Source organism: Leopardus geoffroyi, chromosome A2 (genome assembly GCF_018350155.1).
Source record: "Leopardus geoffroyi isolate Oge1 chromosome A2, O.geoffroyi_Oge1_pat1.0, whole genome shotgun sequence".
Taxonomy (NCBI): domain Eukaryota; kingdom Metazoa; phylum Chordata; class Mammalia; order Carnivora; family Felidae; genus Leopardus; species Leopardus geoffroyi.
In genome coordinates, this window is record NC_059331.1 from 139,627,661 (window position 1) to 139,654,896 (window position 27,236).

At 37.5% G+C, this 27,236-nt stretch overlaps 1 long non-coding RNA gene and 1 pseudogene across 1 annotated transcript in view; one reads left to right on the forward strand and one right to left on the reverse strand.

Moving 5' to 3' along the window:
• The window catches only part of LOC123606772, a 238,143-nt gene that overhangs the window by 144,249 nt on the left and 66,658 nt on the right, over positions 1-27,236 (reverse strand). Inside the window, exon 3 of the long non-coding RNA XR_006716494.1 lies at positions 4,767-4,859. This is a non-coding gene — a long non-coding RNA (uncharacterized LOC123606772). The remainder of the gene's footprint in view (positions 1-4,766; positions 4,860-27,236) is intronic.
• Positions 19,566-20,035, forward strand: LOC123606771 (annotated as a pseudogene).

Below are 27,236 nucleotides of genomic sequence, written 5' to 3' on the forward strand. Positions count from 1 at the left end.
ATGATTCTAAAAAATATACTTGTTCACACTGATATTTAAGTCTTAGAAACAAAAGTATCCTATCAAAGATATGAGATTTTATGTACTTATCTTAAATAATCATAATGACTGACATTTATGAAATGCTCTCTATGTGCCATGCACATAGATTCAATTATTTGATCCTTAAAACCATCCCATTCAACAAATGAGCAAACTCATTTAAGATGTGGACATACTAATAATTTTCCAATGTCTTAAAGATTGTAATCAACAACAAAAGGGTCTGAAAAAAAAGAATATAGATGTAGAAGAATCACATCATATTTTATTGATTTTTTCCACCAAATTTCTTCCAAGTAATTGGTGTTGCTGTAGTTAAGAAACCCACCAATGATTTCCATTGCCAATTGTTCAACATATTCGTGCTGTTTTAAAATAAAAATTTCTGGGGCACCTGAGTGGCTCAGTTTGTTAAGCCTCCAACCTCGACTCAGGTCATGATCTTCCGGTACCTGGGTCTGAGCCCAATGGTGGGCTCTGTGCTGAGAGCTCAGAGCCTGAAGCCTGCTTTCGATTCTGTGAGTGCCTCTCTCTGCTCCTCCCCCACTCGTGTTCTGTCTCTCTCTGTCTCTCAAAATTAAATGTTAAAAATTTTTTTAATAATAAAAATAAATAATAAAAATTTCTAAATCATACGCTACACTAAATGTATATTTAACAAATACTACTTCACAGGCCATTTCAAGGTAAAAGTAAGTTTGAAATTTTACAAAACATAATGATAATACAGATGCTTAAGGAAATGTTTGATTCTGAATATAATTTTCTACTCTTAGATGAATTTCCTGGAGGTCAAAACATAATTTTGGGGGGCCATTTATTTGCATTTTTACCACTGCTTCTTCAGAGTTAAATGCTAGTGCTTGGCTAAAAGGACCCCAAGCATTAAAGTAAAATAAGAATAATGTGAAATGATTCCTTATCTTCTAAAAGCAATGCTCACCACTAGCCCACATATAATTCTACATAAGTTCCGTATGTGACTCAAGGCAAACATCCGTAGCAGAATATTAGACATGGCATTTTTCAAAGAAAGCCCAGGGAGTTTCAACTCTTCCATCAGGCACTAATGAAGGCACGAGTTGTGCCCCAGATTTTCAGTGAAGGGAAATGGAATGAAGAGACAGAGGTTTAATCCAGTCCTGCAATACGATGGCTTCAGCATAACTTAATATTCAATCCCTGTGAGAGAAGCGAGGGGATGAAACTATACACATTTGCACAAGATTGTGATCCTGACGTGACTCCCATCAAGTGTGAACCTCCAACAGCCTGTCATCTTCCAGGGACATGACTCAGTTAAACAATGCGACTGAAGAGGATCATAGTATCACTGTGTCCAGATACTCCTTCATTCTCAGCTTTCTACAAATTCCCATCTTTTTTCTTCATTGCTCATGATTCCACCAACAAAAATAGTTCCTTATAGGAAAGGAGAATTTTTTTCTAGAATGAAAATGGCTGAACTTCACAAACATATAACAACCAGAAGTATTTACCTGAGCTTCACTTTAGGTTTTTATTGCACACCTTAGTGACAGAATCATGTATCAACAAACTATGTGTTTCCTTGGTGTGTAGCATTGCCTTTTTTAGTAGGAGTCCAAGAATGTCTGGGAAGCAGCCCGCCAGAATCGTCCTTATAATTGTACATGTTTTACCAGTTACCAAATTCTTTCACACATACTTAGCTTTAGCTTCGTAACAACCCTGTGAGGAACAAGGCAACGTTACCATCACTTTATTTTAAGGAGATGCAGAAATTGAAGCTTAAGACATTGTTTCCTTAGGTCTCAGGGATGGTGAGTATGAAGACACAGGACTAGAACCCACATCTCATTTGTCAAGATTCAAGGATGGTTCTATAAGTCACACAAACAAGCATGAACTAAAGAGAGAGCAGGACATGTTTATCAAAATGGCAGGCTTAAATCAGGGAAATATTAAAAAGCACAGAGCTCAAAAGCAAGGCAGGGTCTGGTCAGCATTGGATGATCATATATTTTAAAGTATTTTGAGAGTAAGAGGATATTGCAATATTATGATCATTGTTTATAAGAAATATGTATTTGGTCTTTGTCCCCATTTCATACACAAAATTCCTAAAACCCTTGGAATTTCCTCCGATGAAGAGTAATAAAGGTGTCTTTTGTTATATTAATGAGGTGACTTTGGGAAAGCACTTAAAGATGGGGGCTAGTTGCCAGTGGGGCCAACCACGTGATCAGAAGGTTGGAACTTTCACTCACACCTCCCAACCTCCAGGGAGGGAAGACAGTGGCTGAGGGTTGAATTAATCACCAACAGCCACTGAATTAATCAATCTTGCCTATGTAGTAAAGTCTCCATAAAAACCCAAAAGGATGGAGTTTGGAGAGCTTCTGGGTTGGCGAAGATGGGGACATGTGGGGCAAGTGCGTGCCTGGAGAGGGTAGAAGTTTGGGCCCCTTCCCACATGCCTTACAAGATGCATCTCCTCCATCTTGCTGTTCCTGAGTTATATCCCTTTATAATAGACTGATGATCTAGTAAATAAAAAGTTTCTCTGAATTCTCTGAGCCACGCTGACAAATTAATCAAATCTGAGGAGGCGTTTGTGGGAACCTGATTCATAGTCAGTTGGTCAGAAGCACAAGTGACAATTTGCATTTGTGACTGGTGTTTAAGGGGTGAGGCAGTCTTCAACCTGTGGAATCTGATGCCATCTCTGGGTAGGTAGTGTCAGAATCGAGTTGAATTGTAGGACATCCAATTGGTGTCAGGGCATTGCTTGAATGTGTGTGGAAGCCCCCACTCTACACTTTGGAAATTGAGTACAGGAACTCAAAAAAGGTATGTTAATAATATGCCAAGACAAAAGGTGCTTACCAGGAAATGAGAAACAAATCACTCCAAGCTACAAGATTACTGTGAGTGAACTCTCACAGATAAGTTAGGGTATTTGAGGACAAAATTTCCAAAATGGGAACCCAAAACTGTTCGTTATAACTTAAAGTTGATGGAGGTCAGTAAGGAACAAATAGTGAGAGGAGGAAAGAGCAGACAGCCAGAAAGAATTGAACACTGTTTCTGGAGACAGGTAGTAAATGGAGATGCGGAGTATTATAATAAAAACGATTACAATAACATAAATGTCTGCCATTTATTGAGTTTCTGCTAATGCCTCAAAAACCCTGAAACTTACCCATTCCCACTCTTATTTTACACAGGAGATAACTAAAGTTCATAAGGGTTAGGTTATCTACATTCCCTGAGCTAGTAAAAAGCACAAAGTGGATCTGAACCCAGATCAGTCTGAATCTTACAAAATATTTTAACTATGGGGTAAAAAGACCAATACAAAACAAGTTATTATTATTTGTGGTCTAAAAACCAGGGCAGGAACTCAAGAGACAGCCTGACTGTCAGAGCCAAGAACAAATGAAAGAAAAGGGCTACTAGCCAAGGTCAAACTAGGTCATCTGGAGGCGAGACAGAGTCCGAGACAGGGTCCTATACGTAAAAAAGATGAGTTTGTCGATTTCAATAGGCAAGGTGCTATAGAGCAAAACTCCACTACAGTTTTCAGCTTCATCTCCTGCATCTTTCCTCATCTTAAGGCTTTGATACAACCCATTAACATAGGAGACCTAGTACTGAGAAAAGGGCATTTGAATCCTTGACTCAATATGATACTGCTTCTCCAAGGTGTGAGGTCAAGTGAAGGAAGGAAGGTTCATCTAGAAACGAATGTGAGTATGTAGTGATCTTCGGGGGCAGAAAGATGAATAAAATAAGTTGAGTATGGAAGGAAGTTCCTGTCCATAGTAATATATCTGAGCCAAATAAATAAAATACCATGAGAATTTGGGTTAGATTAATAGTGTGATTAGAACCCAGAGTTTTGCCCAGACTGGAGTCTTTAGAGTAGGACTATGTATAGAGTGGATTCTGTTGATCCCTGCTCTTTTTAAAAAAAAAATTTTTTTTTACATTTTATTTATTTTTGATAGAGCACAAGTGGGGGAGGGGCAGAGAGAGACAGAGACACAGAATCCGTAGCAGGCTCCAGGCTCTGAGCTGTCAGCACAGAGCCCAATGCGGGGCTCGAACCCACAAACTGCAAGATCATGACCCGAGCCGAAGTCGATGCTTAACCAACTGAGCCACCCAGGTGCCCCTGTTGATCCCTGCTCTCAAGTAAAGGGGCACTGAAGTCCAAATCGTTGTCCCAGGATTTGCAGGGCCATGACAAGCATATCTACAGTAAAGGATTAAAATGGACAGCAGGCAAGTCATAATGAGCAGGACTGGGAAATGTGTCCAAAGGTCATCAGATGCAAAGGGGGTACTTTTGAGACACATGTGAATAGACAATGAGCAATTGATGTCATAAACCGGTCTGCTTACCAACCCTAAACTCTCTGTTTTTAGTAACGCTTAGTGCACACTTGAAGAGACCATGAGTGTACCATTTAGTAGACATTGTGTTACAGAAAGAGGTATGATCAGAGGAACACCAGCAGGAAAGACCTTGAGATCAAGGATGTAATCTCCTATGGCGGATACCCCAGAGCTCCTTAAGATCCTGCTATGGTGGGTGAGGCCTTGGTAACTTCAGTTGGGGATACACTTTCTTGACAGAAGCCTTGAGCGGGACTAATTCTTCCCAAGAACGACGGTATTTGCACATTCTTGGGTAAGGCTGGTCACAGGGAGTATGAAGTGTTTTGTTAACTTCTTACCTCTACATCCACATCTCCTTGATAGTTTGTGGCTCCTCTCTGTGGCCTTATACCTTGTGCCTCATGTCCTCCCCAGAACGGCCCTTCTGGAGCCTGCAGAGGACCAGAATAAAGGAGCATTTTTAATTCCTGAAGTGATATTTTTGATGTTACTATTTGTAATATGTCCCACCGATTAGGAGATGCTAACGTTAACAAAACCTTGTTATTCCTTTGCAATTGGCAGTAATTGATAGTGACAAGTGTCATGACTTGCATGAATGGGCTGGACAATAAACAGCCATATTTTGATCGAGGTAGTAATTACTGTTTCTTCATTAATTCATCAACCACATGGGTCTTTGAAGTGTCCCTGTCTAGTGATGCCATCTCATGTCACTCTCGGTGGGGAAGAAAATCCTGATTGATTTTCTCTCACAGTCACTCAGAATTGTTTCACTCTCTCACGGTCAATCAGAATCAATTTTAATGTAAGCTCCTAAACTTTATACAGTGAAGGGTGGTAAGGAAAGAGAACTAAAACAAAAAGGATGTTTTCAGATACTGTTGTTGTTGTTGTTTTTATGACATGTCATTTTCCCCTTGGGTTGCTAAAGTCCCAGCACCCTTTATCAAGGGTTCTATCAGGGTATTCAAAGCAATGTCTCAATCCTATAGAGTATCCTTAAATTTACCTATCTTATCCACGACTATAAAGCCAAGTGAGTATATATGTATAGGGGGTGCATGTATAGGATTTTATACACAGACCTTTCTTGATTAATGGTGAGGCTACATTCAGATAAACCCTCATTAGCCTGTAGTTGGACAAAAAATCATCTAACACAAAGTCTACTTTATAATAGAGTGTTGAATATTTCCTGTAATTTACTGAATACTGTATTGAAAGTGAAAAGCAGAATGGCTGTATGGCTACAGAATGTATGGGCTATAAGTGGATCATAGCTTACTCTCATGGCTGCGTGGCTGATTGGGAGCTGTGGCTTGATGCCACTGCCCAGCATCACAACACAGCATCATACTGCATATTGCTTTCCAGGAAAAAGACCAAAATCAAAAACTGGAAGAATGGTTTCAGTGGAATGCGTATCACTTTTGCACCATCATAAAGTCAAAAAATTGTTAAGTTGAGACACTGTAAGTTGGGGACCATCTGCATATGTAGATGTACACATCGATATGTGTATTTTATACACCCCATGTATCAGGGGAATTATTTAAAATTTAGACTACTTCTAGGTCCTCTAAAAGAAGCAGCATCCAAGAACATTTGTCAAGTTTGGTAATGAGTATGAAAGTGAAATTTAAAGACACCAAAGAAAATCAAATTTTAGTTCACAGTAGAGTCAGATGCCAAGAGAGGAGATGTGGAGGGGAGGCTTACAAAAGGAAAATGATGGAGCTGACATGGCTAAAGAAACTAACAGAAGAGGGTTAAAGTGACTGGCACTGGAATCGAATTCTAAGGAAAGACAAGACAGTTCTCAGAAATGCCCCGTGTGGATGTCATGCCCTCACCCCAAGCTGCATATCAAAATATTTCTTCCGACATGTATAAAACCCTCCCGGTGAAGAGTTCTAACAAATAAACTTTTAAGACAAATATGTAAGAAAAACAATCACAGATATAAATACACTTTCATTAACAGGAAAATGCAAATGTGATGTTGTGATTGTTAGTTTTATGTGTTTATTGACTAGGCTATTGGCGGCCTATATAGTTGATCAACATTATTTCTGGGCATGTCTGTGAGGGTGTTTCCAAAAGAGATCAGCATTAGAATCCATTGACTGAGTAAAGAAGATCACTCTCACCAGGGCAGGTGGACATCATCCAACCCCTTGTGGCCCTGAATAGAACACAAGGGTGTAGGAAGGGTGAAGCTGCTGTTTGCTTGAGCGGGACATCACCTTTCCTGCCCTAGGACATCACTGAATTACACAACTGGCTTTCCTGTTTCTCCAGCTCGCAGATGGCAGATTATGGAACTCCTCAGCTTCCATAACTGCATGATGCAATTCCTATAATCTCTCCCCCACCCATAAATGCATACACACATGCATCTGTATACATTATAGATATGTCACAACTATATCTGTATCTGTATATACATTTATATTTGTGCATAACTATTCTGTGTAGGTTCCTATTGGTTGTTTCTCTAGCAAAACTTGGCTAATACAGATGTGCTACAACTTAGTGATATTGGTAATAATCCATTTATTCCACTATATATAGACACTACCTCTTTTTTATCCATTCATCTATAGATGGACACATGGGTTGCTTCCATATCTTGGCTCTTATAAATAATGCTGCAATAAACATAGGGGTGCATATATCTTCTCAAATTAGTGCTTCCATTTTCTTTGTGTATACCCAGTAGTGGTATCATATGGTAATTCTATTTTTAATTTTTTGATCAATCTCCATACTGTGTTCCATAGTGGCTTGCACCAGTTTGCATCCCAGAACTAATGTTTCTAAGCACTATGTCACACTATTTCTACTAAACTGCATTGTGCATGATGCAATCCCCTATACTTGAGACTATCTGCATCTATTCACCTGAATTATAGAACTTTCTGGCAAAATAAAGGCTATTACCTACCCCTTTGAACTTTGGCTAAGTTTCCTTAGTATGCAGTGTAAGGAAATCTTGGTAATACTTCATAGACATCTATCAAACTACTGAGCTTTACTTTATTTGTTTTTAGAAATTGGAAACCATTCTTTTAGTGCCTATTATTTAGAGCCTCTGTTAAAAATACCATCCCCTCCAACCGACTCAAAATATATATTCCAAATCATAGTATTTAGCTAGGCATATGCAGGAATACACAAGTGTATATCTAAATTAATTACAGTTAAGAATTTGATAAAATGTCAAGCCCTGTATGCTTGAAGTAATAACAAAATAACCCCTCAAAATCATGGTTTCAGAGGTACATAAGTTAAAGCTAAATACATCATCACTATTTGTGAATATCAAAATTAATTCCATTATGGTGTTCTATTTCTGAAATCACAGAACCATCCTCTGAGAATATGACAGCAAAATAATAGATTTTATATCCACAATTGATTCATCTTGCCATATCAGTGGATTAAAGTGAAGGAGATCTATGTGGCATTTATTACAACCATCAATCATTGAGATTATTGCTAGCTTTCCCATATTTAACCATTGTCACTTTTCTTCTATTTCCGTGGTTCTCTAACTTGAATGTCAAAATATTAACCTACAGATTCCCAGGCACAACCCCCAAATATTCTGATTGTAGGTCTGGCATGAAGCTTTGATAAATAGCCGAGATAATTCTTAAAATAGCCGAAATGATTCTCATACAGCTTATCTCTGCCTCACACTTGAAAAGATAGTGCCTCATTTAAATATTAGAATAATCTGTCCCTTATTTTGTTTTTGGTAAATGAAAAATAAGCTTTTTATTTACAAAGATTATTCAACAAATATTTAATGAAAAACTGACAATATAGAAAAATAAAAGAAAAAGAGACAATAATTGTTACCTATTATCTGTTAACTCCTTGGTAAATACGTTTCTGGAGCTTTCTTCTATTAATATATGATATGATTATTTATGTATTCTACATTTATAGTATATTCTATATTCTACTATTTGTGTATTCTTTTGGGTTGTTTCCAGTTTCACAGGTCAACATTTGGTTTCCTTTATTTTTAATTTTGTCTTTGTTTCTTAAATTCCTATGGAATCCTGTTGATCCGTTTCAAGTTCACTATCTCTTCCTTTGGTGTGCACCACTAGGGCTTATATAGAAGTTGTTGCAGATAATGTTCTATAGTCACCCCTTAATTTGTTGTTAATTATGTTGTTCAAATCAGAAAATTTAAACGTCAGATTTCTTTACTGGTTTTTTCTTTGTCTTTTCAATCACTGAGAAATTCATGCTAACCTACCCTATTCTGATTTAGATTTGTCAATTTTGTATTTTTGTCCATTGTGTTTTCTATATTTTGAGACTACTGTAATTAGGTGCTGACAAATTATAAATTGTGATGACTCACTGAAATGAAATTCGATCATTACTGACTCTCTTCATCTCTGATAATGCTTTCTGGTTTTAATTCTATTTTGTCTATGAATCTAGATAAATCGGCTTTATTTTAGTTTAGTTTGCACAGCTATCTTTTCCATTCTTTTAACTTAAATGTTTCTCTGTCCTAACAGTTTATATGTGTCTCTTCCAAATAACATTTTATTTATTTTTTAACGTTTTCTTTCAATATTTATTCATTTCTAAGAGAAAGAGAGAGGCAGAGTGTGAGTGGGGAGGGGCATAAAGAGAGGGAGACACAGAATCCGAAGCAGGCTCCAGGCTCTGAGCTGTCAGCACAGAGCCCGACGCCAGGCTCAAACTCATCAGCTCATGAGTTCATGACCTGAGCCAGTCAGGTGCCCCTCCAAATAATATTTTAGCTGAATCAAATGAAATCGCAATGCCTATGGTCTGAAAATTATCAACCATTAGCAATTTCATATGATTTAATCTCATGTTTGTATTTTTTTTTTTACTATACAATTAGACAATATTTGTCTTTTAACTGGAGCACTCAATCCTCTTTCTTTTAATATAGAGTACATCATGTGGCTTTTAGTCTGCTAACCTATTTTGTGCTTTCCATTTATCACACTTTTCTATTTCCTCTGCTCTTCTTTTAAATACATTTTTAATATTTTAAATTTGTTCTCTTTTTGGAAGTTATATATGCAATTCACCTGCTTTTAATTCATAGTCTATGAATTCCTACATGTATTCCTAATTTATAAAGTTTAATGTTAATCAATATGTTGGCCCTATTCTTGGACAAATTCTTAACAACAGTTTCTTTGTACTCCCTTCTCAACTAATTGTTATTTTTTTATTTATTTTAGTTCTTTTTTAAGAAACTTCAGGTCATCATTATTTTTACATACAGTTAATATTCATTTATATATGTCAACATATTTACCATCACTGCTGTGTTCTTTCCTATTCTTAGATTTCTGACTTCCATCTGAGATAATTTTCCTTCTGCCCAAAGCAGATTTTTAAATTTCTCTTGAAATTGTCTGTTTGGTTGTTTGTTTTTCTTGCCTCCATTGTGGAAAATACTTTTCTCAGTATGGAACTCAAAGTTGGAAATTATTTTCTGCCAGTACAATGATATTTTTATTTCACTGTCGTTTGGCTTTCTTTATTACGAGCTATATTAGAAACTAGTTCCATAAATTCTTACCATTTTGTGAAGGTTTTCATACTTTGAAGGTGTTTAAAAAATTTTTTTGTCAGCTTCATAGATGTCCCTAGTGGGAGGGTTGTTCATAATTTTCATTACTGAAAATAGCAATTTGAGCCTTTAACTTTTTACTCTATTTAAATACCATTTAAACATTTATTCATGTGTTATTTACATGCTAAAAAATACCAAAGTTACCTGTAATATACTTTTTAGTGGCTGAATTCTACTGTATAGTAGATAAATTTTGGCTTATTTATTAATCTGTTTTAATTTTTTTGTCATAATTTTTAAATAAGTAATAAATACAGAACATCTTGTAGGTGAATCTCTAAGTTCATGCTTAATTATTTCCTTAGGATAAATTTCTAGAACTTAATTGGTTATGCCAAAGGATTTGTACCATTTTAAAGCTTTTGGTATATATTGTTCATATCCTCCTATTAATATTCCCAACAGTATGCAAATTTCCCCCACACTTTCTGTAACACTGGATTTTATAAATGTGCTATATCTGCAGTAGTTTTTATAGTTTTAATAATTTAGGTCTTTCACATGAAGAGAATACATTCTGGAGAAATTAATAATTAATAATTATGCTTTTTAAAAAAGAACGTAAATGTACATAAGAGTTTGCTTTAGGCCAAATTGTAAATTAGGAAATTCCATGAGGTTGCCCAAATTATTTCATGTGCTAGAATATTATCGTACAGAATACTACTTGAAATAACAGGAAATTAAACAGATTAGAAAATACAAGGGCATCTGGGTGGTTCAGTTGTTCAAGAGTCCAACTCTTGATTTCAGCTTAGGTCATGATCTCACCAGTGGTGAGACCGAGCCCTGCATCAGGGTCCAAGTTGGGCATGGAATCTGCTTGGGATTCTCTCTCCCTCTGTCTCTCTCTGTCTCTCTGTCTCTCCCTCTGTCCCTCCCCTATGTTCTCTCTCTTTCTCTCAGAAAGAAAGAAGGAAAGAAAGAAAGAAAGAAAGAAAGAAAGAAAGAAAGAAAGAAAGAAAGAAAGAAAAGAAAATACAAGGAATTTGTAGTGTTGTTATAATGAAAATAAAATAATCCTTTTTCAAAGAGATTCTTTCAAGTACCCTGCAATTTGTAAGCCTGTCTTCTTGAAGAGAATTCTTCATAATTTCTAATATTTATACAGCATCTACTGTATGCCAAGCATCTTGAAGGACTATTCTTCCTTTATTATAAAGGAGTCTGTCTTACATATATAACCTGTTGCCATGCTCCATGTGATTGAGTACAGCATGCCCTAAACACAAACTCTAATCATGAGTAGCTCATTTTGAAAACATTAAGCAATCCAGGACATGGTTCGAGATGATGCCAATTATAATCCTGTTTCTTTTTTTAACACCTTGAAGTGCCCAGATACCTCTGACATTCTTAGTGCAAAAGGACTCACTTCTCTCCATGATCTAGTTCCCTCAACCACTTTTCTCCTCCCCACCAGAGAGCCTCTTCCGGCACGTCACATTTCCTTCTACCTGCACATCCCTCTGGGGGAATGCAGTTAGGGGCTCTATGATAGCATTACTCAAGAGAACTGCACTCTTCTTTTTAGAGGGCAGGAGAGGGAGACACGATAAACTGGCAATACCTGTTCTTTCCGGAGGGGAGGGAGAAGGAAGGCTGCGAACTCCTACTCCCCCTCCAAAACACACACACTGACCACCACCACCACTTTTGCCCAGCCACCTTATACACCAAAGAAGAAACTTCTTATTAGGGCTTTTCAAGACCTTGAAATTTAATGATCATGTAAGTGTGTCTTTGTTTTAAGCAAGGAGCAATGTATAAAATATGCACTTACTCAAAATTAAATTAGCTATTATGTTTCACTTTATACAAGGGTACTTCACATATTTCTTTTACGTTGGTAGCTGTTCCGGTACAATTGTAATGTAAGTCCAGATATAGAATAAATATACCCGTGATTTTAGAAACACTGGTAATAACATAACAAAGTTGAGTTGCAAGTCTAAAAATTAATTTATAAATATACGTATTTATACGTATTACATACAATTACATCATATATTTGACCAATATAAGTGGGACCCTGAAGAATTCTTATAGTTAAAGTATAATCTGGGAGAGGGGATAGGAAAAACAGAAAGGGAATTAAGAAATACAAAATTTCAGTTATAAAATAAATAAGTCACAGAGATGAAAAAAGACGCAGCATAGGGAATATTGTCAATAATATTGTAAAAACGTTATATGGTGACAAATGGTGACTACACTTACCATGGTGGGCACTGAGTAACGTATAGAATTATGAAATCAATATAGGGGCGCCTGGGTGGCTTAGTCGGTTGGGCGACCAACTTCATCCCAGATCATAATCTCACAGTTTGTGGGTTTGAGCCCCACATCCGGCTCTGTGCTGACAGCTTGGAGCCTGGAGCCTGCTTCAGATTCTGTGTCTCCACCTCTCTCTGCCCCTCCCATGCTCATGCTCTGTTTCTCTCTGTCTCTCAATAATAAATTAAACGTTAAAAAATTTTTTTTAAATCAGTATGTTGTACAACCGAAGCTAATATAATATTGTATTGTAATTATACTTCAAGTAACAAAAAGATCATCTTCCCTTCTGGAATTAAAAATTTTCCAAACACTGAAATTTCAGCACATACTTGAATATAGAACACCCTGATGCCTGTGGTTATAATTTAAATTTAGAGTCTTACTACAGTGGTACAGTAACATTTGAGCATTTTTTAATTATTATTTAAAAAAAAATTTTTAATGTTTATTTATTTTCGAGAGAGAGCATGTGAGCAGGGGAGGAGCAGAGAGAGAAGACGACGCAGAATCTGAAGCAGGTCCCAGGCACCAAGCTGTCAGCACAGAGCCCAACGCAGGGCTCAAACTCACGGACTATGAGATCATGACCTGAGCTAAAGTCAGATGCTTAAGTGACTGAGCCACCCAAGCGCCCCATTAAAAAATTATTATTATTGCAGGGATGCCTGGCTGGCTCAGTTGATTAAGTGTCTGACTCTTGATTTTGGCTCAGGTCATGGGTTCGTGGGTTTGAGCCCCACGTCAGACTCTGCACTGACAGCTTGGAGCCTGCTTGGGATTCTCTCTCACCCTCTCTCTCTGCCCCTCCCCTGCTCACATGTTTCCTCTCTCAAAATAAGTACATAAATAAATATTGTTTTCAAATTTGTAATTATTATTATTGCAGGTTTTGGTATATCTCCAAGCTCATCAAGTAGGGGTCCTCAGGTGACTATGCACAAACTGTGTATTTCCCTATGTTTAAAGTGCAGAGCTAGGATCCTTGATGAAATACTGAATAGGAAAAGCAGAAGTCTCCACTTTGGTGTTAATTCTAAAGAACTATTTTAATGAAGTAATGCACTTGTCAGGCATTAGGTCAAAATCTATTAAAAGAAAATCAAATATTCATTTTTACCAGATATCAAAAATTATCAAGTTAAAATTTTCTTTTCATCCCCCCACCCCAAAAGATGCAAATGGTTTTGAGGAAATATTTTTTTTAATGCAAGGTTTTTCTGTAAGACAATTTTCAGCTAGAATACTGATATATATAAAAGCTATCTACCCTGCAATGTCATTTCCCTCAAGTAGGAAAAAAAAATGCTCCTTTTGGCAGTTTCATTAAGCACTTTATTAATCTCAGTTACAGAATTTATTTCTTACTGGCACTGACATTTTATTCCTTCTAACTCATTGAGGACAGGACTAGACCTTCTTTATCCCATTCTCTCCCCAGAGCAGCGCTGAGTTTAACACATTTTTCACCTGCATTGAATTAGGAATTTTGGAATATCAAATATATTATTTATAAATTAATAAGTCATAAAAATATATTAATTGAACCATAGAACTAGAAATAAGACCTCAGAGAGTTAAATTATTAAAAGTCAATACCCTGTTAATGGCAAATATATATCTAAATCCCAAGCCTTCTAATGCTCTGTACAAGATTCTTTCTTTAACCAAAGTTTCTTGAATATTTATTCAAATATTAATTAAAAATTAAAATTTACCATTTGAAATTTGCTTAAAAATTTTTTAAGTTATGGATACTCAATATAATTGCCGTATTTTCACTTATTAATAGTGGCATTTAAAAATAGTCTAGGGGCGCCTGGGTGGCTCAGTTGGTTCAGTGCCCGACCAGCTCAGGTCACAATCTTGCAGTTCATGGGTTTGAGCCCTGCATCAGGGTCTCTGCTGTCAATGCAGAGCCCACTTCAGATTCTCTGTCTCCCTCTCTCTTTGTCCCTTCTCTCTCTCTCTCTCTCTCTCTCTCAAAATAAATAAACATTAAAAAAAAAGGAACAGTCTATATTGGGTTGTTTGGTACTCTTGCTTTACTTTTGTTGTTCTCATATATAAAAAAATAAGTTCCAGCGGGGCACCTGGGTGGCTCAGTCGGTTGAGTGTCCGACTTCGGCTCAGGTCATGATCTCATAGTTTGTGAGTTCAAGCCCTGCGTCGGGCTTTGTGCTGACAGCGCAGAGCCTGGAGCCCGCTTCAAGTTCTGTGTCTACCTGTCTCTCTGCCTCTCCCCTTCATGCCTTCTGTCTCTCTCTCTTTCAAAAATAAACATTTAAAGAAACTTTAAATAAGTTCCAGCAAGTTTAATGTTTTAAAACATATTGTGTTGCTAATCTTATTACCAGAGAGTATAAATCAGATTTTATGCTGATGTTTCACAGTCAGAGAATCAAGTGAAGGACACCAAGAAGAGCTAGTTCCACTTCGTCCACTCTGGTCTTCCTCATTTTATACAAAGAAGAATGTTTTCATGACTTCAAGATATTTCTCCTGTATCAGATTAAGAATTAAATCAACTTGTATTTGTAGAACACTTTATTGTATAGAAAGCACTTAGTGTTGTATAGAAAGCACTTAGTGTCTTGAATCATGTAGATGTTGAATGAATATTTATCAACTATGACCTGTGTGGAATCGTGTTTCCTTTATCTCATTGAATCTTCATGTCAACTTCATGAAGTAGGGATGTATATGTCCACTTTACAAATGAGCTTATATATGTCAGAGCTGAGATTTTAATTCAACTTACCCTATTCAAGTTTTCTTTCTCTCTAGTAACATTCAGAGATGCAAATTTCATAAGAACTATTTTGTGTAAATCACATCTTACCTTAAAATATTTATAGTATAGACTTGTTGAGATTGTTTATTATCTGTTTCAGTCAGAGCCATGACACTGCACACACGATACATTCTAATAGGTGTTGAAGGAGGCTTAATAAAAGAACAGTGTACAAGAGTGTAAACAGGATGAAGAGAAGCCAACAGGTTCTAGGGTCTAGGGAGCTAGCCACAGTGGGTGGAGAGATATTGCCATCTCTTGCCTGAAGGGCAAAAGAGAAAAGATGGTGATTCCACTCTTTCAGCCACCATAATAAGCCAAGCGATGAGAAAAAAGTGGGGAATCCATCTAATTTCCCCTTGGGGAGCAGGATTGGGATCTGCCTTCAGTGCTACTTAGTTAAAAAAAAATGAATTGGAGAAGTACAGCAGTACAGGGACTCTACTGGAGCAGTCTATACTTCTCAGATACAAACTCCTAGGAGGGTATCCATGCTCAAGTTGTCTTACTAATATTATGACCAGGAGGACCACAGCAACAAGAGAATATGAGAGGCACCCTTGAGTAGGAACCTGCGTAGAACTCTTTAAAAACTCATACTTGCATTCCACGTAAGAGAGCCAGCCTTCTGGAATGCAGGTATGAACATTTGGCCTTTCTCATATTTCTCTTCCCAGGCTCCAATGTAGGAGGAGAAAAGAAACCCAGAAAGGGATAGGACAGAATTAGAAAGGGAGAAGAAATGAAAGAACAGGACCCACAATGCAGTTTCCTTAGACTACTAAGCACAAAACATAAAGAGAGGAACTGGGTTAATTTGGCATGTTGCTGAACTTACGTCATTCCAGAATGGAATTGATTTTTTAATATCTTGGAATGGATGAAAAGTTACAAAAACAACCTGAGATAATTTTAAGAGGACTAGAAAGAGTGATTTAACAGAGCGTGGTTGAAAATAGCAATTGGAGAAAAAAATATAATCATTTTATGCTTATACTTCACCAGGATAAAATTGTTTAATAAACCAGTTGACTCTGTAAGCAGTGACCACCATGAAATATCTATTTGACAGTGGTACTGCAAAGAGTTAAGTGCAAATAACGTTCAGCCTTGTTAGCTTTACATTACCAATAAGCTTGGGTAAGAAAATTGACCATAAATCTTCAGGTTAGTAGGAAGTCATGTTTCACCATGTATTACAAAAATTTATTTAAACATGATCTACTGTTTGTCATCAAATGCATATAGACTCCTATTAAAACAAACAAACAAAAACAAAAAACAAGGTTCACTTCTGTTTCACTTCCTCTGTGAATGACAAAGTCACAGAGCCAGGAGCCTAATTGTCAACTTCAACTTCCGACTTATTTTCATGTCCTTCTCCTATGTATTTTGAGTGAGCATAGAAATGAGCTTTCTTTTTCTGTTTTCCACAGGATTAAATTCTTTACTGTTTTCCACTTCCAGCCCTTTGAAAACCAAGCAAAGCAACAGAAACATATCCAGAAGCCTTGGTAACAAGTTACTAAGAACAATCCAACCCTTTTAAAATGATTCATCCCCTTAACATGTAGTCAATTCTTCTAGCTGGAAGTTGAGTTGAACTGCTTATCTTCAGCATCTGAGGATTAGAATTACCTGATTTTTTTGAACCATACAGCTTTCAGCAGCAAAATTCTAAGAATCAAGTCACTATTTATTTATTTAGAATCACTATTTATCTCCCCATATTAAGATTAGTATTAATCTCCTTGAAAACATTAATAATACAACGTCCACCTTCAAATTTTTCAATGAAATATCAAAAAGGTTGTTAAAAAAAAAAAAGAAAAAAAAATTTCCCCTCCTCTGCCCCTAAATGAATGAATTTTCCCCTGAGCTTTCACGTGTCCAACTTTTTGGTTTCCTTGACTACAGTTGACCCAGTTGGTGACTGTTTCCCTGAAATCTTCCTTCTCCTCTGAAAACATGATATCCTCTTTCCTCAGCTATAGTTTCACTGTTTCCCATCTCCTCCTCTCTTCTTGACCCACCTGTGAGGTCAAAGCTTACTTTAATATTTTGTTCTCCTCTTTCTATGGATTCTATTACCCATTCTTGCAGTTTTCAGCTATCACACTCATGTTGGTAATTCCTGAAGTTTACAAATTTATGTCTTAACATTTCATCCTTTCCCATCATCTATGTCAGAGGGCATGTCTTAGGGAGTCTGTGACATCTGAAATGTAAATAAGCCTTAAACCCAGCCAACTGACCCTACTCCTTTAACTGGCACCCTGAATCTGCCCTTAGTCAATGCTGTCCTGCCCCCACCTCTCCTACATTTATAGCTTCCTTTTCCTTACCCTAGAAACCTCTCAAGAGCAGACCTTCATCTTACTAGGATATGCTAAGCCTCTAGCTTCTGAACCTGTCATTCTATGCTGCACACAGCTGCCAGCATTATGTCTTTCAAACACTTCTCTTATCATGCTAGTCTCTTAGAATCTCTTGTCTATGACATCTAAATCCTTGAGTCTGGCATCTAAGGCCCTTCATCACTGGAATCCACAATTCTCATATTTTCTAGCCAAATACCTCATTACTCCTCAACATACCATTGCTTTAGCTTCATTAAGTAAACTCTCACTTCCCATATATATCTTAATCATCCCCTTTGTGTTTTTTTCACAACCTCAAATTCCCTCTTTTGTCCTTTTTACTGGCCCATGCTTATTACTTGCCATACTTACTATCTTTGGCTGTATAATTACCGAAGCATTGTCATTCCTGAGACTATAAAATTTCCTCTACTTCTCATCTAGTCTATTGTTTTTTTTTAATTTTCCAGGAGGGTCTCATGCTTAGCACTTTCTATATGTTGCTGACAATCACAATCTCATATCATTACATAAATAAATTGTCAACCTGAATATAAACAAACTATGTATAATTTCAGATGAGAGGACTAACCCTTAAAATGCCTCATTTATCCATGAAATCAACAAACATTTATTTAGTATCTACTCACGGCAGCAACTATACCAGCAGCTAGGAATAAAAAGATATATTTAAAAAAAAACTCAAATAAAAATGTGCTCAATAGTTTGAAAAGCTCCTCTTAAAAATTATTTTCCCATCCATTAGCAAGCACTAGTCATTTTTAGAGTTTAGTTATCATTGGGTCATTTAAAAATATATGCACTTTATTTCTAGAAAGCATTTATATAATAGCTAAAATAATTCCTTCATTCAACAAATATTTATTGAGTATCTACCAGATGTGGAAGGCATCAATGAGTTAGTTCCTTAATGAGGGGGATTTTTTGTATCTTATTCTATCCTTTGTCAGAGGAAATACATTTTACATTTTAAAATATACTGACAAAATACATAAGAATGTAGAATACTTGCTTTTAGGAGCATTAAAAATTACTCTCCATATTTAATAATATCACGCTAAATGAAAACTCCAAACAACATCCTTATAATTACATCAATGATCTAAATATCAACTATTCTACCTTCAAAGGCAGACCAAAACTTTACCCACTCTTCATTGTAAAATTCTCTAGGAACATGCAAGTATGCTTTTCTTAACTTCTGAAAGAAAAAGATATTTTAAGCCAAAAACAGGAATGCCATATTTATCTTATACAGTTGAACTGTTTACATAATTAAACCAATTACGATTCCAACTAATTGTTATGGAAAGAAATCCTTTGGGTACTAAAATATGTTCTTAAAATAAAATTATCACAATTCCTCAGTGAATGCAAACTAATTTGTATTTTGTACATATTAATTACCCTGTTAAATTTCTAGACTCTTTCCTTTATACTTTTTTAGTACAGGTCTGTTGGTTTCCCTTACATTATTCCCTTTATCAGCTCTGCTATGTAGTTATCCAGGAGTTCATAAACCTATGAACTCCACATTGACCCCAAAGGTTTCCATCATACATCCAAGTGTCAATGACCTGGATGTGTCCAGCTTCTGCCTGTTAGTGTGGTGTCTCATTTTTCTTACATAATATATATGATGAACAGGTTCTTTTTTTATCTCTTAATAGCTATGTATTAGAAAACTAAATAACAGCATTTGTGCAATCAAAACTGTTAGAAAGCAGTCTCGTACAGAAAACCTCTTCTCTGTTCCTGACCTTGTCTCTGAGATGGGTCTTTCTAAGGCTATCACTGTGACATGAGTAGCAAACACTACAGTTGTTCCATAAACTATCTGTTTACAGGATATGTATTTCTAAAGTGTCAAGAAAGAATCCAGCTACCTGTCTGACATTGTGAACAAACCACAAAATAAGGGCAATCCAGATTTTGTTTGGCCTGAAGCTTATACAATATTGGGAGAACTTCCACAAAGAAATACAGAAGTGCAAAGACAACATTAGGTACAAAAGTGGACATTTCACTCTGTCATCTCTGCACTGGGAGCAGCTCTCCTGCCACAGCCCCTCATCCTCTGAAAATGTCTGCCTGCCCAAAGTTAGTCTCCGCCCCTTCTTGGTCAGGAGCACCTCTCAGCTGCTGAGCCAGTCACTGCCTGCAGTGTCGCTAAAACCACTGGAGACACTGACAGATGGAGCCTTAGCAGCTTGGCAGTCCCACACCCCCCGACCTCACGTATTCCCAGCCGCAGCTTCCGAACCAGCGCCATTTCAAGGGACAGGACACAGCAGCCAAGTGCACTGGGGCTGGGGCTGCCACGGCAGGGGTGGCTGGCTCCAGGGCTGGAACTGGGACTGCATTTGGGAGCCTCATCATTGGTTATGCCAGGAGCCCCTCCCCGAACAGCTCTTCTCCTACACCATTCTGGGCTTTGCCCTCCCGGAGGCCATGGGACTCTTTTGCATGGTGGTGGCCTTTCTCATCCTCTTTTCCATGTGACAGAGCTGTCTCTACTTCCCATAGGTCTTTTTCCAGTGTCTCCTCTGCCCTGTTTGCTCCTTTTCCTCTATCTCCCCAGGCAGTCTGGGGAACGTGGCTGGCTCAGGATTTGACAGAGGGAAGACAAATAAATACTGTATCAATAATAAAAGAGAGTAAGCATTTAGTTAGAACAAGAAAATAAACCACCAAAAATTAATGCAGATCCAGGTCCTTTTCTTGTGAGAGCTCTTGGGCCATCTACCAGAGGTATCGACAGAGAAATGCTTCTTGATGGCAACCTGGCTTCTCCTCTCTACCTGAGACTCACAAAAACTCTCAGAAACTCTCAGCACACACCAGGTGAGGCACCCTGAAGTTTCGATTCATACGCTACACAGTAAATTTGCTCCCGAATAGTTGAAACAAGCAAATGACCAAACAAAACCTTAATACTCTTTTAGATGGTTGCTTGGATCCTAGTCTCAGCCTTCTACTAAGCTTCTGGCCTTTTCTGGGTCTCCTATGATATGATCGTCATCTTTATTAAACAAGCCTATTTTTATGCTACAGAACATGGTATCCAGGGACCGCTAGATTCACATCTTGACAAAGCTGTGACCACTCTCCGTCATCCCTCATTGTGCAGAGGAGATCAGCATGGTAACTGTGCAGCCTTCATTTTTGCTCCCCCAGATTCTGTCTGTGTTTTCCAGACAAACATCCAAACATTTCAACTCTTTGTTTGCCTTGTTTATTCTCTTGAGTTTCTCCATGTCCACCATCAGCATGACATTCAGGGCCACATACCCTCAGGACTAGGCAAACTAAGGGTACTAAGTTCTTAGACAGGTCTTCCAGTTTCCTGGAGCACCTGTAACACAGCGGCTAAGCCAGGACATTTGCTGAAGCCAAAGAGAAACATTTCCAAAAGATATTTCACATAATGAAACAAAATAAAGCGAAATTTCCCTACATACTCTAGAGATCTATGGTGCAGTTTATAAAATAGCCCAGTTTCACACACACACACAAATTTATATTGCCCTTTTCTTGCATCTACAGATTTACAAAATGGCTTATACTGAAAGTATATTTTCTGGTTATAAATAGCATATTTAAGCACACTATGCACTGGGAGATCTTGAGCCCTTAGTGAGCTACAATAGTAATGCTAGGCTGCTATGGGGATTATCTCATAAGGATAACGATAATAAATTTTGCTTTGATATTTCAGATCAGGCTTTTAGGAACACTAGCTGGGGCAGAGCCTTGGACTGGGAGTTTGGCCCCTACAGGTCTATTTCTAGTTTCTGGGAAAAAAATGTCTTTGGCAGTTCACTTTAGACAACTCTATTGAAGCTCATTAAGAAGCTACTGGACATTTTTGTTATGGTTCATTTAAACGTTGTTGAGCTGCTTTTCCACTTAAGGAAAAAATTGGTTTGCCTCAATTTTAGCAATTCTAAAGTAAATTCAAAATAATACCAAGCTGCCTTTGTTAGAGGCCAAGCTGTAGAGTCTGCAGCAGTGTTATGGAAACTGTTTAATGGGTAGAAGAAAATTTTCTCTTATATAAATATATTGCTAATCAAAATCAGCAGCCAAATTTGCTAGAAAAAATAACCTCCCAAGAGAATAATGCTCATTTTGGCAGGTACATTCTGGTATGTTTCTGAGTGGATCAATCCCTTCTCAGTATCTGTTAACAGAAATTTATACATAACTGATAATGTGCTTGTTATTGCTATTTTCTTTGTACCAGTTTTTAAATAAGTCCCCTAAATATAAAACTGTGTCATTTCTATTAGCACATATAGGATATGAATAGCTAATACCTTCTAAACATATATTGCTATCAGATAACCTAGGACATTTTTCCAAGGTGAGTATTTTGAGATTCAACTTTACTAATATAGATATGGAAAGCACATTAATAAATCTTCCCTTATATCCCAGTGGTTTTCCTTTTGGAACCAAGCCTTAGATCAGTGACCTTCAGAGTATGACCTGAGGACTGATATGAAGGCTCTCTTCATTATTTAGAAACTTATTAAGTGAGCTATAAAGTTTATTAATATTTTCCATTCATAAACCAAAATTACTTTGTTAGAAAATTTTTCTTAAGGATTTAATGCAGCATTCTGTTCAGAAGCCTGGCTGCTGTGTTCTGCTTGATAATGTTGTAAAGTCCCACTGGGCAGATTGCTTCATAGAGTTAAGATTCCTAAAATTTTACACTATTATCAGTGTATCATCAGGGGCACCTGGGTGGCTCAGTTGGTTAAGCGTCCGACTTCACCTCAGGTCATGATCTCATGGTTTGTGAGTTCGAGCCCCGTGTCGGGCTCTGTGCTGACACTTCGGAGCCTGGAGTCTGCTTCAGACTCTGTGTCTCCTTCTCTCTCTGCCCCTCCCCAACTTGTGCTCTCTCTATGTCTCCCAAAAAATAAATAAACGTAAAAAAAAATTTTTATCAGTGTATCATCAGTACAGCTTTTAGTCAATTACAGCATTCACTTGCTGCTATTCTTTCTTTGACTTTAATTCCATATCATTATTCATCTTACTTTATCATTTTTTTTTGTTATAGATTGTTTTTGTTTTTTTCTCCTTTAGTTTGTATTGATACAGATTTTCTTAAGCATGTTAAAAGGTCTCGGGGCGCCTGGGTGGCTCAGTCGGTTAAATGTCCGACTTCGGCTCAGGTCATGATCTCAGTTTGTGGGTTCGAGCCCCACGTCGGGCTCTGTGCTGAACACTTGCTTGGAGCCTGGAGCCTTCTTCAGATTCTGTGTCTCCCTCTCTCTCTGCCCCTCCCCCACTTTCACTCTGTTTCTCTCTCAAAAATAAATGCACATTAAAAAAAATTTTTTTTTAAAGGAAAAGGTCTCAACTTCAACAGTCATCAGAGAAGTACAAAGTAAAATAAAAAGGGGGTAACATTGAGCTTACTAGTATGGCTAAAAATAAAAAGAGTAAATTTATATCTATATCTATATCTATATCTATATCTATATCTATATAATCTCTCATGGATACCATAAAGTTGAATGTATTCCTACCAGAGTTAGGGAGAGCACACTGTCGAGAGAGTTTTAGTAGTATCTCAGAAAGGGGACAGAAAAATCAGGGTATTTGCAAGGATCGGGAGCCAGGTTTAAGGTGGATATTCAATTCAGGGTCTTTAGGATTGGTATGGATCATTATAATTTAGTACTGGTGGACACACATTTTGAAGCATGAGTTTTGAAGAGTTTAGGGAAGTTCACAGTTGTTTGATGCTATCTGTTAAGCATTTGAACAGTTTGGTGCTTATTTAAATGGGGTTATTTTTTGTTTGTTTTGTGTTTTGTGTTTTTTTTCAAAAAGTCCCTGGAACAATCTATAAAGATATTTGTATCTTTTATTTTTCTACACAAGAGCTTCCTGGAATAGTAAATTCATATTGGTGAAGAACAATAAAGTCAATTAAGACAGCGAAACAAAGTCATGTTTATGTAGACCATAAGCTATAGGCATGTAGATGCTTTCAGTATCACTGTCCCACCGTGTGGTCATTCTTCCAACCTGACCTATGAGAAGGTTCATTTTTTAAAGTTTATTTATTTATTTTAAAAGACAGAGAGAGAGGGGCGCCTGGGTGGCGCAGTCGGTTAAGCGTCCGACTTCAGCCAGGTCACGATCTCGCGGTCCGTGAGTTCGAGCCCCGCGTCGGGCTCTCGGCTGATGGCTCGGAGCCTGGAGCCTGTTTCCGATTCTGTGTCTCCCTCTCTCGCTGCCCCTCCCCCGTTCATGCTCTGTCTCTCTCTGTCCCAAAAATAAACAAACGTTGAAAAAAATTAAAAAAAAAAAAAATAAAAGACAGAGAGAGAAAGAGAGAGAGAGAGGGGGGGGGATTGCCAGAGAACAAGCAGAGGAGGGACAGAGAGAGAGGGAGAGAGAGAATCCCAACGAGGCACCACGCTGTCAGCACGCCCAATGCAGGGCTTGAACTCACGAACCATGAGATGATGACCTGAGCCAAAACAAGAGATGCTTAGCCGACTGAGCCACCAGGTGCCCCAAGAGGGTTCCTTAACATCTGGGGATGTGTTCGGTCCAAGTTCTCATCAATATTTGAGTTGCCGGGATATTATATCATGTTTCCAGAGATGGTTGTTTCAACCTCCACAAGGATAAGGTTTTCCTATTCTTTTTGTTGGAAGATCACCTGTTGGATCATTTGATGGCACGGCGGCTGTTCAGCAATATTCAAATTTCTGGTGATCACACATCTGAACGTTACAACCAGGCAGTTGTTAAAGGTATAATTATGATTAGAGTTTATATTTCACTTGTCAGCCAGGAGACAAGGTGCCCAAATTAGACAGAAAATAGATCTCATCCCTAAAGCAAAAAACCCACATACCAGATAGAAGTTTCTTAGCTAAACTGACAATCCTATGGTTTGTTCCTTCCCAAATCTCTTTCACAACATTAAAGGTACCAAAGAGGCCTGTAAGAATCTAAGCACAACACACCTCCCCTAAAACATCACATATTCCCTCTCAAGAGGCCAATGTTATATCTAAAGAGGCTCTCTTCTGGACCAGCATCTGCCCAATTTAATGAAGGTCTCAAGTGTCACTTCCCTTGGTGGCATTCTCTAGTTCTTTAGCTAGTTTGTAAACAATGGCATATTGGATTCTTCCTACTCTCCAGGCCTATTTTAAGGCACAGGGTGAAATTTTTCTAAAAGGGAAAACTGAGGGCCAAAATGGTCCCTAAGTGATGCAGAGACTATCCTAAAGAAAGGAATCAGATTACCAACATATAACAAGTCTCTTCCCATTTGGCAGTTAGAAATGAGTAGTCATTTGTACACAAATCCAATACCAGTCATTAGGAGCCATTAAATGATCTGTTTTTAGATAATCTACCCCAACAGATTGCAGTGTTGTAAAATCTGGAACTACTCGTCAAGCATGGCCCAGTACCAGGCAACGAGTTTGCAGGACTGAGATGAGATCCTTAGGTAGACCTAAGGCCAAAGAAAAATAGTGTGTCTTTCCTTTGAAAGTTAGTTGGTCTTCCAGTGAATACCATCTCTACTCTAGTCCTCTTCTCAGTTCTATTTTTGTGCAAGCTCAATTTCAAAACTGAGGCCCAACAAAAAATCACTGAACGCTGTTTCAGTGAAGACAGGAACTTTCTTTTCTAAGTGCAATATGATATGGGGTTTCAGATTTCTCTCTGTCTGGTCTATTGTGGGGTTTTCTACATACAATGTTAGCTGACAGTCAAGTACAGTTACCCTGGAAACCAAGAGATTTATTATAAGGAACTGGTACCAAAGGAAGCTGGGTGGCTCCAAATGGAAGTATGTTTTCTGATGTTTAGTCATATGCATACATTTATTAACAAATTGTAGCCATTCATGGGATTCATACAATGGAGTGACTGAGATGGCATAACACTGAAATTAGGAATGGAGTTCTTACAATAACTTAGTTAAATATAGCCTTACATAAGCAACAAAGGAAATAAAATGTCCAGAAAAATAAACAACAAAATAAGGCCTATTAAAGAATTATAATCTACAGTATTATTTTGTGAATCCTGGGTGAAAGCTGTCTGTGTAACACTTATCTCCTTCTGAAGATGGTCTGACTCTTGAGATATTCAGAGAATCCTCATCTTGAGATCTCTAAGAACCACCTTCTAGTGACTCAAAGATAGTTTGTGCCTCTTTATTTGAGAGGCGTGAATCCAAGGAACAACTGCTTGGAATTTTATTGCTGTTCTAGTTGTAAACAGTACTTAATGGGCTCTTTCTAGAAGACCTGGTCTCAGGTTTTAGAGCCTTCAAAAGTTGTTTAGAAGGATTATAAGAAAGGCTGCTCAAACCTCTTGAAAAAAATACTGCATGCATTCCTAGAATCTCCTGCAATATTGGACTATGTCTGTTTTTAGTAAATGGAGTCCATAATTGCAAGTGATGTTTCTATAAGTCAACCATTATCAACTGAAACGGGAGAGTCAATGAATCCCAAAGGGAGATGATCTCAATGGCAATATCTTCAGCCTCAGAAGTTTGAGAGTCTCTGAGAATTTTGCCAGTCTGAGTTCTCCAGTTCTGTTCTTTCTTCCTTTTCTAGAGACTGGGGGCAATATGAGCAGTAAAGTTTCTGAGTGGCAGGATTTTGCAAAGCTTTTTAACAGTCAGAGTAAAATGGGTACTCTTGTCATTAGAAACATAGGTTAGAAATTCCTAGTTTGGGAACACAAAATTAAGTAATATTTTTGATACTGTTTCTAGCTCTCCAGGCAGAAAATGCTTCAAAAATCCTAAGAAAAAAGCAATGACCAGAACATACCAAAAATCTGCTGGGCGAATGCAATAAAACAGAAAGCTCAGAAATAAACTCATGCATACACAATCAACTGATCTTCAACAACAGTGCCAAGAATACACAATTGGGAAAGAATAGTCTCTTCAATGAATGGTGTTGGGAAAAGCTCTCTGCTTTCCACCATGTGAGGATACAACCAGAAGCAGCAGTGTGCAAGCAGGAAGAGAGCCCTCAACAGAAGTGTCCATGCTGGCACCGTAACTAATCTCATACTTTCTAGCTCCCAAATATGTGAGAAACACATTTCTATTGTTTAAGCCACCCAGTCTATGTTATTTTTGTTATAGGAGCTTAAACTGACTGAGACAAGGACTTTGATTCTGATCACCAATTCTGAAGTGTGGGTTTTTTTTCCCTACACCAAGAAATTTTCTAGTATCAGCTGGATATTCTACAATTCAGTTCAGTTCTGACACTAGTATACAGGATCCCACTTATACTAGGAACCTAAAATAGTCAAACTCATAGAGTGCTAGTTACCAAGGGTAGGGTAGAGGGGATATTGGTCAAAGGTACTAAGTTTCAGTTCTGTGAAATGAAGAAGTCCTAGAGATTTACTCTATAGCATCATGCCTATAGCTAACATATTCTTAAAAATTCTCTAAGAAGATAGATCTAATGTAGTATTCTTATCACAAGAAAAAAAAGCAGGAAGAAACTTTTGGAGGAGACTGATATGTTTATGGCATAGATTATGGTGATGTTTTACTGTTTTATACTTATCTCCAAATTCATCAAATTGTATACATTGAGTATGTCCATCTATATGTATGTCAATTATACCTCAACCATGAATAGAAGGTTGCAACTTTAAGTCCTACCCTTGA